Below are 12,146 nucleotides of genomic sequence, written 5' to 3'. Positions count from 1 at the left end.
GATGATATTAATATTTATTAAATTTAGTACATAATATTTATAAATCCATTGAAATGAAATAAATTATTTAATTTTCTACTCAGTAATAAATTACAAAAATATTCTGGAATAATAGTAATTAAAGTCTCAAATTGTTAGAATTGTATGCCAATTTTTTTTTTTTTTCCTGCGGTACGCGGGCCTCTCACAGTTGTGGCCTCTCCCGTTGCGGAGCACAGGCTCTGGACGCACAGGCTCAGCGACCATGGCTCACGGGCCCAGCCGCTCTGCGGCATGTAGGATCTTCCCGGACCCGGGCACGAACCTGTGTCCCCTGCATCGGCAGGCAGACGCTCAACCACTTGCGCCACCAGGGAAGCCCTGTATGCCAATTTTTAAACAGTATTTTTTTAATTTTAACTTTTCAGTGTAGATTTCAAACAATAACTGTGGGTTGACCTATTGACTTCTGTTAAATTTAGAGGAAGGGTTAAATTTTGATAAAATCAAGATTGGAATTCTATCTTTTAATTTTAAAATAACCATTTGTTTTGCATTTTGTTCTTTCATTGGAACATTTCCCTTTTTTTCTTGTGGATTTTATTAATAGTACCCTAGACACTAAACTAAACTTTGTGCATTTAATCTTTTCTGCCTCCATTTATTCACTTACTCAATAAGTATTTATCAAATACCTTTCATGTGTCAGGTTTTGGGGACAGAACAGCTACTGGACTCTTGGAGATATCATTCAAGCAGGAAGTTTGTTATTATTAGACGATACACAGGGACTGGCTATACCTTAGTTAGGCAATATTTGAAGATGCTGCAAGATTCTGTGTACTTACTCAAAAAAGCCAACAATTATTTACTCCTCAACTGAATCAAAGAGAGGACAGATTATGAGCCCCTTCTGAGAAAATGAGAATTATAGACACAGCACTTAGTAGGGCTTTTTTCCAAGGGCTCGTAATTTGGCAGAATGTTGATCAAATAGTATACCTTAACACAGACTTAATAATTTTTTTGCATTTAAGTCATTTTTATATGTGCATGTAAATATATATAACTTTCTTTTAATAGTAACTGTCAAGTGTATTATTTTCATACCTTTTCCTCCAGCTCGCCTATCGATAGGCGATAGGCTTATCTCTTTGTAAATACCATGAAACTGGATTTTATAATTCAATCTGAAAGTATTTTTCATAAATTTATTATATGACATCTGATGTATCAGAATATATATAATATAAAATTATATATTTATGCTATATATTATTATTTCTATTTTTCAATATATACCTATATTTATTGGAGTTAAATTTATCAATCTTTTTCATAGCTTTTTGTTTTGAAATAATTTTAGACTTACAAGAGTTGCAAAACTAGTACTCAGATTTTTCCGTATACTTTCACCCAGCTTCTCCAAATAAATCTTATGTAACCATAGTTTAATTATTCAAGCCAGAAAATTAACATTAATACAATATTATTAACTAATTACTTGTCTCATTCAAATTTAATCAGTTGTCCCACTAATATCCTTTTTTTTGTCCAGAGTCCAATCCAGTATTCCACATTACATTTAAGTGTGATAGCTTTATCATCCTCCAATAAAGGACAATTCTTCAGCATCATTAATGACCTTAACTCTTTGAAGAGTTCTGGCCAATTATTTTGTAAAATGTCTCTCTGATGGGTTTTTCTGTTGCTTTCTTATGATTAGACTGAGGTTGTCCATTTGTGGCAAGAATATCACAAAAGTAATGTTTTGCCTTTTTCAGTACACTATATCATGATGTACATGATATATGTATGTCTTATTACTGATAATTTTTAACTTTAATTTGTATATGACGATGTCTCTCAGGTTTATCCACACTAAATTACTATTTTCCCCTCTATAATTATTAAGTATCTTGTAGGAAGATATTTTGAGATAATGAAGATATGTAGTTTCATTATTTTCACTTGCTAATTTCCAACCTCCGTCAATGATTTTTGTCTGCAACAATTATTACTGTATTATTTGTCAAATGCTGCTTTTTATTTCCATTTTTCTTTTTAAACTTATAAGTTGGGTTTCTACTGTAGAAAAATTTGTCCCTTCTTCATTTATTTATTTTTTCAAGTATTTATGCTTGTATGGATTCATGGTTATTTATTTTATTTATGGATTATAATGCATTAGTATCATTATTTATTGTGTTGCTCTAATTGCCTAAAATTTAGCCTTTGGGGGACTACTTCAAGTTTGCTCATATATCCTTTCAACAAATTCCCATCACATTTTGAGTTCTTCCTTACTTTGTGGTACCACAAGTTTATCTTATATTTTCTCTGCCCCATTGCTGGAATCAGACAATTTTCCATGTAGTCTGGGTTCCTTTCACTGTTGAATGGCATTTAGAAATCAAGATCTGGATGCTAGATGTGCTCATTGCTATCGGGGTGCCTTTGCTTCTAAAGCCTCTTAAGAGTATGTATTTAGTACATACATACTAAATATATGTATGTACACACATGGGCTTGAGTGTAGGCACACCATTGTACCAGTCTCTATCTGTACATATATAAAAAAACATGAGTTCATACTGATACCTCTGATATCTTTTCTTATTTGTAATTTCTTTTTCCAACATTGATGATTGAGAAAACTGGCTTTCATTGTCCACAATATATTTAATTATTTGCTCAATCCTGGTAGAATACACTGTGTCTTTGGGACTCAGTGTGTGATTTTCTCACTTCTCCTGCCTTCCCCCAGCTTTAGTTGTGGGCTCAGTGTGTATTCCTTTCCTTTCCCCTGGAAATAGGACTTTTTTTTCCTGTTCCTTTTCCTTAGCTGCAATGGGTATTCACCTGTGCCCTAAGAGTGTGGGTGCTTGATACTCTTTCCCTACAAATTAAGGTTTTTGCTCTATAGGACAGAGAGCAGAGAAGAGGCTAGGGGAAATTTCATGCTTCTCCTTCATGGTGGCTGTTCCACAGCCCCATGTATGCACTACTATAGATTCTTTCTTAGGGCTCTTTCTTAAGAGTATGCAGACACTCCCAGTTGATGATCCCTCAAGTGCTTCAACCAGTCCTACCAGCATCCTCTCATCTTTCAGCAACTCATTGGTTTTTCTTGTTGAATTCTTGTCTGGTTGCTTCTTGTCCAGGTAAATGAGTGCTTGCATGTCCTCTCTCTTTGAGGGTGCTCCTTTGTCCTTAGATTGATCCGGATGATTGGCTGATGTGTGACTTCAGTGTCCAACAGATTCTAAGAGTTTTGAATTTGAAGTTAAGTCAGTTCTTTTCAATTTTGAGGGTGGGAATGATGCTCCTCTCAGCTCTCATGTCCCTTAATGAAAGCCAGATGTGATTCAGGAAGTGTGGTTTTTATGTAGTTTTATTTGTTCTTTCTTATTCTATATTGTTTTAAACAGTGCTTTTAAAATGAATTGTAAATAATTATCTTTCACATTTAAGTCTTTAATTCACCAAGAATGGGTTTTTATATATGGTTTGAGTTAAGAATTTAATTTAATTTTTCATATGTTATTGAAAATTTGTTTTCCATTCTCCACTGATCTGCAAGGCCACTTCTACATATATGTTTAAGTCTGGCTCTGTTTCTGGGCTTTTATAATGTTTCATTGCTTAATTTTTTATTTCTGAACTAATGTCAGATTATCTTAATTACTATAGCTCAAACTGAACCTTAACTCTTGGTTGACAAATGCCACTCCTTTATTATTCTTCTGCAGATGTATCTTGATTATTTGGGGCAACTTATAAATTTCCAAATAAACTAAACAAAAATTTCCAAATAATTAAATTTCCAAATAATTTAAATCAGATCGTCAAGTTTCTTAAGAATAATCTGTTGGCACTTTGATTGGAACTTAGATTGTAACTATTGTTAAATACTGAAATAATTGATATTTTTATAAATTTATTCTACTTATAGTGTAATAGGATAAATCTCTTCATATGCGGAGATCTACTTTAATGTTGTTGGAGATAATTCCAGAGATAATTAACTTTTTTACACAGTTTATTAAATTCATTTTACTAATATTTTGTTTATATTTTTTGCAATGATATTCATGGAGGAGTTTAGTCTGGAATTTTTCTTTCTCATAATATCTCTATCCAGTTTTGATACCAAGGTTATATTGACTTCATAAAATGATTAGAAACCCTCATTTCCTATTTTTTGGAGTATTTGAATAATATTTAAATGACCAATTACATGAATATTTGGTATAACTCACATGTATATGTACATGGGCTTGGAGTTGACTTTCAGGAGAAATTCCTATTAATGATTCAACTAATTATTAACTTCTAAGTGACTATTTCATTTTTAGTAAGTTTTTAAAAGATAAGCTATGTTAGTAGCTGTTCATTTATGTTTCAAACTTATTAGGATTAGATTTTCTAAATAATCTCATTTTTTCTTACCTTTGCTCTTTCTGTAGTTTTGTCCTTTTATATACTAGTATATTTTTCTGCTTTAATATATTTGGTCAGAGGATTTTTCTACTCTATCAATATTTTCAGACACTTTTTACTTAATTAATATGAAATGTTTATTATTAAATATTTACTAATCATATTTTCAACTTTCCAGAGGATTAATGTAATATTTTTCTAATGTATTAAATTGAATTATACTTAGCTTGTTAATTTTGAGACCTGATTATTTTCTACTATCAGCATTGAAGGTATAATTTTTCTTCTGATTTCCTTTCGGGTGGCTCGTTTTTGGGATTTCATTTTTAGATAGTTCACATGTGGTTAATTAATATTCTGTACCAGCCTCTCAGTTTCCAGCAAACTGTGGCAAAAATTTTAATTAGTATTATATGTAGATCTAGAGAATAATTACCTAATAATATTAAATATTCAAATTCACAAATGTGACATGTCTTTTAATTTATTAAATTCTTCTTTAATTCTGTTGCAAAGATTTGTAGATTTTATTGTACAGGTCTTGCACATATTTTGTTAAATATATCCCAAAGTTTTTAATGCTGTTTTAAAAAGAAATTTTAAATTCAATTTTTCAGTTCTTCATTGTTAGTAGGTAAAATACAATTAATTTTTGTATATTATTCTTTTGTATTATGGCCTCACTAAATTTTCCCATTTGTTTTAGTAACTATTGTGCTGAATTTTTTAGAATTTTAATATACATGGTAATGTCTGCTAATATCTACAGTTTCCTTCTTTCCAATATATATGACTCTTTTATTTTATTTTTCTTTATTATTATTTTTTTTTGCGGTACGTGGGCCTCTCACTGCTGTGACCTTTCCCATTGCAGAGCACAGGCTCCGGACGTGCAGCCTCAGCGGCCATGGCTCACAGACCCAGCCGCTCCATGGCATGTGGGATCTTCCCGGACCGGGGCATGAACCCGTGTCCCCTGCATCAGCAGGCGGACTCTCAACCACTGCGCCACCAGGGAAGCCCTATTTTTCTTATTTTATTGCTATGTCTTGGATTTCCATTACAAGGTTGTCTAGAAGTGGAAAAAGCAAATACCCTTGCCTTACTTCCAGTCTGAATGAAAGCATTTTATCTTTCACCACTTAAATTTGATGTTAAAATAAAAGTAAATTTTTGATAGATATTCTTTATTTGGATGAGGAGTTCCCGCCTGTTCCTAGTTTGCTTATGTTTTAAATCATGATAGATTTTTAGTTTGGTTAAGTGCCTTTATTGCCACCATTTAAATGGTCATTTATTTTTGATTTTTGAATGTTAAAATAAACTTCCAATTCTAGAATAAATTCTACTTAGTCAATACATCTTTTTACTTTTTAATATATATTGTTTGAATCAAATTTAATCAATTTGAATTAAATTGACTCTCAACCACTGCGCCACCAGGGAAGCCCTGGATGTCTCTTTTAATTTTTGTTTTTCCCTTTGTTTTTTGTGTTTTGTTTTATTTCTTTATTTATTTTTTGCCTTTTACTCAATGGGCTTCAGTTTGGAAATTTTCCATTGCTTTGTCTTCACATTTATTGGTCCTTTCTTCTACAATGTGCGATCTGCTGCCAAACTCATCAAGTGAAATTTTTATTTCAGATTCTTTTTCCTTTCTACTTGTTCCATTTGGTTCTTTAAAAAATATTCTGTTCCATTCTCATTATGTTCATGTTTCTCTTTATTTTCTTGAACATAGTTAAAGGAAGAGTTGCTTAATTCTTGTCTGATAATTCCATCATCTCTGTCATTTTTTATCTCTTTCTATTTATTGAATTTTCTTATGGTGATAGGTCACATTTTCCTGCTTCTTCATGTTTAGTAATTTTTTATTGCATAAGCGATGCTTTGAAGTTTATGCCATTGTTGCTGGATTTTATTGTTTTCCTTTAAAGAGTTTTGGAATTTGTTCTGGCAGTTAGTTAAATTACACGTGGATTAACTTAATCCTTTTGAGTTTTGTTTATGTTTTGTTAAAGCAGATCTAGGATAGTCTTGATCTAGGATAGTCTTAATCTAGACTAGTTTTGCTCTCCTGTTAAGATTTATAGTGTTTATTGAAAGTTTTGACTAGTCAAATAAGATTTTTAATCCTCACAGGCTGGAAATGGAATGTTTACCAATAATCTGTGATCACTGGAAATTTTAAATTGCATTCTTAGCATGCACAGCTTAGATTTTAGCATACATTCACAGGAATGCCAAATTCTGGGGCTAATTCTTTGTCCATCTCCTCCATCTCTGATTTTCTGCCACACAAATTTCAGTCCTCTCAGCCATGTCAAATTCCAATCCTCAATTCCAATCTCCTCAATTCAGTGAGCCTACATGTTAGTTCCTCCTGGACAAAACTAGGGCAATTGTAAATCTTATCTCATATGGTTCCTTCTTCTAAAGAATCTGAGGCTTGTTCTACATGTTGTTCAATATTTGAAAACTGCTATTTTAAGAATCTTTTTAATAAATTCATATTTGGTTGATTTTTTAAAAAGATTTTTAGATGTGGATCATCTTCAAAGTTTTTATTGAATTTGTTACAATATTGCTTCTGTTTTATGTTTTGGTTTTTTGGCCACGAGGCATGTGGGATCTGAGCTCCCTGACCAGGGATTGAACCTGTACCCCCTGCATTGGAAGGCAAAGTCTTAACCACTGGCACAAGGGATGTCCCTATATTTGGTTGATCTTAATGTCTATTTTCTTTTGCTATAAGATAGGGATGCTACCAGCCTGTGATCAATTTATCTCCCTTCTAAGGTCCCTGCCTAACAAGGAGCCTCAAGTTCTATTTCTTCATAGTGCCACTTACCCCATGATTATTACTCTTCTTGTAGTGCTTATTTAGTCTTTGGCCCTCAGAGAACTCTTTCTTTTGAGTGTGTTTACTGCTAACCATTTTGAACTCTGTTTTGTTTTTTTTTTAGGGCATGTGTGTGGGTGGCCCTTGGAGATTTTCTTTGCTTCCTGAAAGCACAAGGTTACAATAAAAAGAGTGTTTTATGCAGGATCTAGTTGTCTGCAGCAAGAGGGCCTTTCACATTATTTTTTTCACTGTATTGCTGGATGTAAAATTCTTCTGAATTTCCATTTTTAACTATTAAGTTGATTTATTATTTTTAACATTATGTTTGGATTTATATTTGTGCATTTTTAAACGATGCTCTTACCTTATTTCATGTTTTTCTCCTCATTTCCTGTCTCTTCTTGCATTAATATTGTATTTCTCTTTCATTTCCTCTAAAAATTTGGGTGTTTTGTTTGTTAATTTTATACATCAACTTGGCTGGACTACAGCACGCACATATTTTGTCAAACACTATTCTGGGTGTGTCTGTGATGGTGTTTCTGAATGAGATTAACATTTAAATTGGTAGATTACCTTCCATAATGTGGGTGGGTCTCATGTAATCAGTTGAAGGCCTTAATAGAACAAAGACTGACCTTTCCCAAGCAAGACAAAATTCAGCCAGCAGAATGCCTTTGAACTGCGACTATATCTCTTCCTTGAGTCTTCAGCCTGCCAGCTTACCCTGCAGATTTTTGATTCACCAGGCCTCCAAATTTGCTTGAGCCAATTCCTTAAAATCTCTCTCTCTATATTTATATAATTCATCACTATCTCTACTCTCTTCCCAGCTTCCTAACCATAATTGACCATTAATGCCCAATACTTTCTCTTCTGTTTTACATACTATTGTTTTTCTGTATTTTAGTTTGCCTTATTAATAAATCAAAATTATTTATTATTTTTGTATTGTAATTCTTTTATTTCTCAACATGCATACAGCTTTTTTAGTATTCATTACTTCTTTAATTCCATTTATTTCTCATGGTTTGACTACCTTTTTCCTCAAGTAAATCTTTCAGTATTTTTCAGTAAGTGTTTGTGAATAAAACATGTCATATTTGCTGGGATATGTCTTTTATTTACTCTCAATTTTTTTTTTTTTAAGATGTTGGGGGTAGGAGTTTTAGTAATTTATTTATTTATTTTTGCTGTGTTTGGTCTTCGTTTCTGTGTGAGGGCTTTCTCTAGTTGTGGCAAGTGGGAGCTACTCTTCATCGTGGTGCACAGGTCTCTCACTATTGCGGCCTCTCTTGTTGTGGAGCACAGGCTCCAGACGTGCAGGCTCAGTAGTTGTGGCTCATGGGCCTAGTTACTCCGTGGCATGTGGGATCTTCCCAGACCAGGGCTCAAACCCGTGTCCCCTGCACTGGCAGGCAGATTCTCAACCACTGCGCCACCAGGGAAGCCCGACTCTCAATTTTAAATTATGATTTAAATGGGTATAGAATTTTTAGTTCAAAATTATTTTATCTTAACAGACTGAAGAAATTGTTGCTGTGGAAAATTCTGTTTTTAGTCTATAGCAGCATTTTCTCATTGCTTCTAAGGTTTTTTTCTTTTATTTTAGTTTAATGTAGTTTCATCCTGCTGTGTCTAATTGTATGATTGTTTTCATTTAACACCTTTGACTCTTGTTTTTCTTGATGCTGATGATCTAAGACTTTTATAATATCTGGACAGTCTTCAGCCATTCTCTTTTACTTAAGTGTCTTACTCTATTTTTCCTTATTCTATGTTGGCTCTTCTCATTTGTATGTTGGCTCTGCTCATTTTATTCTGTGTATATTTTAACTTCTTTTTCACACATGCTGTGTCTTATTTCTCCCTGTTGCATATGTGTAATTTCTTCATTTTTATCTTCCAATTTGCTTAATCTATTTTAGCTGGGTCAAATTTGCTATTTAATGTAGCCATTTTTTTTTGCATTTTAATATCTATTTTTTTACATTTCAACTCCTATTCTGTATGTTTTTTTCAAATTTGCATATAGTTTTTTTTTTCTTTAGCAATTTAAATAAATGTGTTTTCCCTTTCATCTTATTCTATAATTTCAAAGCCTTGAAGTTGTAATTCTGCTGCTTTTTATGCCCACTTTCACTATTGGTAGATATATCTTTATGTATTTTGCAATTTTTGACTGTGAACTCATCTTGAATGGGATTGTGTGTACAAAGAGAGAGGGAAAGTGAAAAGACAGAGAGGACAGAGACAGAGACAGAGAGGGGAGAAAAAATATATCCTGTGTTCTGGGTTTGCAAATTTCTTCCAGTTTTGTTTGTTTGTTTTGTACCTCTGCCAGGAGCCTCAGGCTATCACTGGCCAGGTACAAAGGTCCTTGTTAAATTTTAAGCATGTGTTCCCATACAATGAGAAGATTGTAACTAAAACTCAGAGCCATGTGGGTTAACAAATGTGCTTTTTAATTTCCTGGAAATATATATATTTTTCTATTGAGAGCATAAGCAAAAAAAGACTTTCTTTTTATTTCCTTTGCAGTTGATAGAATTTTTTTTCCTTCCAGTCTATCTTCCAGGGTCTTGGCTTTGACTGTATGTGTGCATATATGTGTACATATCTCAAACTTTCAATTCCAATTTCTCAATGTATATGACCCCAGGACCTCATCACTTGTATTCAAGTGAACATTAAAGCACTAAAGTTACTAGCATTGACAATTTCCCAGGGCAACTTAATGCTTACCACTCTGGTTTTCTGTTATCTTCTCCTTTGATCACCTCACTCACATGTGAGCTTGGATATTTTATAAGATGCTATTAAATATGCACTTAAAATAATATTCGCTATATTTTATTTAACAATTCTAGATATTTGTAGTGGGAGGAATTTTTGAGGTATCTGGACTATCATATTTACATTTCAAACAAGTGAGTTTGACTCAGCTAATTGATTGTATGGTTATCATTGACCAGAAATATCTGTGTAGAACTGTGCTTCCTAGTGAGACCAAGTGATATGAAAGGTGATTTCATATCAAATCTAAGAATTGTTCTTAGATTTGGTTCTTTTTCAAGCACCTAGAACCCAGGTATTTATCTGTATTTTTATCTTCTCTTCTAGAAGAGCTTTGGATTTTGTCAAGTGTTTTTATTGCCTCAATTAATATCAACAGATGACTTTTCTTTTTAGCTCAATAATATGAAGGTTTACATGGATGGTTTTAGATTGTTGAACCAGCCTTGCATATTTGGAATAAATCTCAATTAGTTGTGATGTATAATATCTTTATACATTGTTGGATTTGATCTGCTAGTATTTTGTTGAGGATTTCTGAATTTACATTTGTGAGAGATGCTGATTTGTATTTTTCATTTCTTGTAATGTCTTTATCTTTTTAAAAAATTGTATTAAAGTAATGATGGCTTCTTAGAATATCTTAGGAAGTGTTCACTCTTTTTATTTTCCGTTTCTATGTGGGAAATTGGTATTCCCTTCAGTTTTGGGTAGAATTCACAAGTAAAACTGTCTGGGTCTGGAATATTCTTTTCTGAATAGTTATAAAGCATTGATTCACTTTCTCTAATAGACATAGGGCTATTCAGGTAATCTATCTCTCCTTGTATAAGTTTTGGTAGTTTATGTCTTTTAAAAAATTGATCCATTTCACCTACTTATCATATTTCTGGGCACAGTGTTCACAGTATTCTTTTAGCTTTTGAATGTTTGAGATATTGGTATAATGACCTCTCTTTCATTTCTGACATTAGTAATTTATGTATTCCCTCTTGTTTTTTGTTGTTCGTGGTGGTGGTTAATCTTCCTGAAGGTTTTTTCAGTTATTGATTTTTCAAAGAATCAGCTTTTGCTTCAGTTGTGCTTTTCTTCTATTGATTTTCTTTTCTCAATTTCATTAATTTCTCTTCTAATATTTGTTATTTTTTCCTTTTCTTTATTTAGGCTTAAGTTGCTCTTTTCCCTCTAGTTTCCTAAGGTGGAAGTTTAGGTTATTAATTTTACATCTTTCATCTAATATATAAATGTATTACTACACTATAAATTTCCCTCTGAGCACTCCTTATACTGCATTCTACAATTTTTGGTAAATTGTGTTGTCATTTTCCTTTGGTTCAAAATATTTAAAAATTTCTATTGCGTCTCCTTCTTTGACACATGGGTTATTTATAATGGTGTTCAATTTCTAAATGTTTTGGAATTTTCCAACTATCTGTTGTTATTAATTTGTAGTTTGTTATCATCTGAGACATTCTTTGTATGATTTCTATACTTTTAAGTTTGTTAAGCTTTGTTTTTTAATAGCATAGAATGTGGCCTATCTTGCTGAATGTTCCATGGAAGCTTGAAAAAAATGTATATTCTGCTATTATTGTTACATGGAATATTCTATACATATCAACTAGATCAAGTTGATTGATAGTGCTGCTCAGGTCTTATATATTGCTACTAGTTTTCTGTTTGCTTGACCTATCAATAGTGACAGAGGGGTTTTGAAGCCTCTAACGATACTAGTGGATTTTTCTATTTTTCTCAGTTCTATCAGCTTTGGCCTCACACATTTTGATGTTTTGCAGTTAGGTGTATGCATATTTAGAAGTTTTAATGTCTTTTTGGAGAACGGATCCCTTTATAATTTTTTACTGCCTTTCTTTAGCCCTGATGATTTTTCTTGCTTTGAAGTCTGATTTGTCTGTAATTAATATAAGTACTTCATTCTGATTTGGTTACTGTAAGCATGCTATGTCTTTCTACATCTTTTAATTTAACTTTTTATGTCTTTATTTTTAAACTACGTTTCTGATAGACAACCTATAATTGGATTTCTTTAAAAAAATCCATTCTGGGACTTCCCTGGTGGTGC

The sequence above is a fragment of the Phocoena phocoena genome, chromosome 17 (assembly GCF_963924675.1).
Source record: "Phocoena phocoena chromosome 17, mPhoPho1.1, whole genome shotgun sequence".
NCBI lineage: Eukaryota > Metazoa > Chordata > Mammalia > Artiodactyla > Phocoenidae > Phocoena > Phocoena phocoena.
This window is presented reverse-complemented; position numbering follows the sequence as displayed.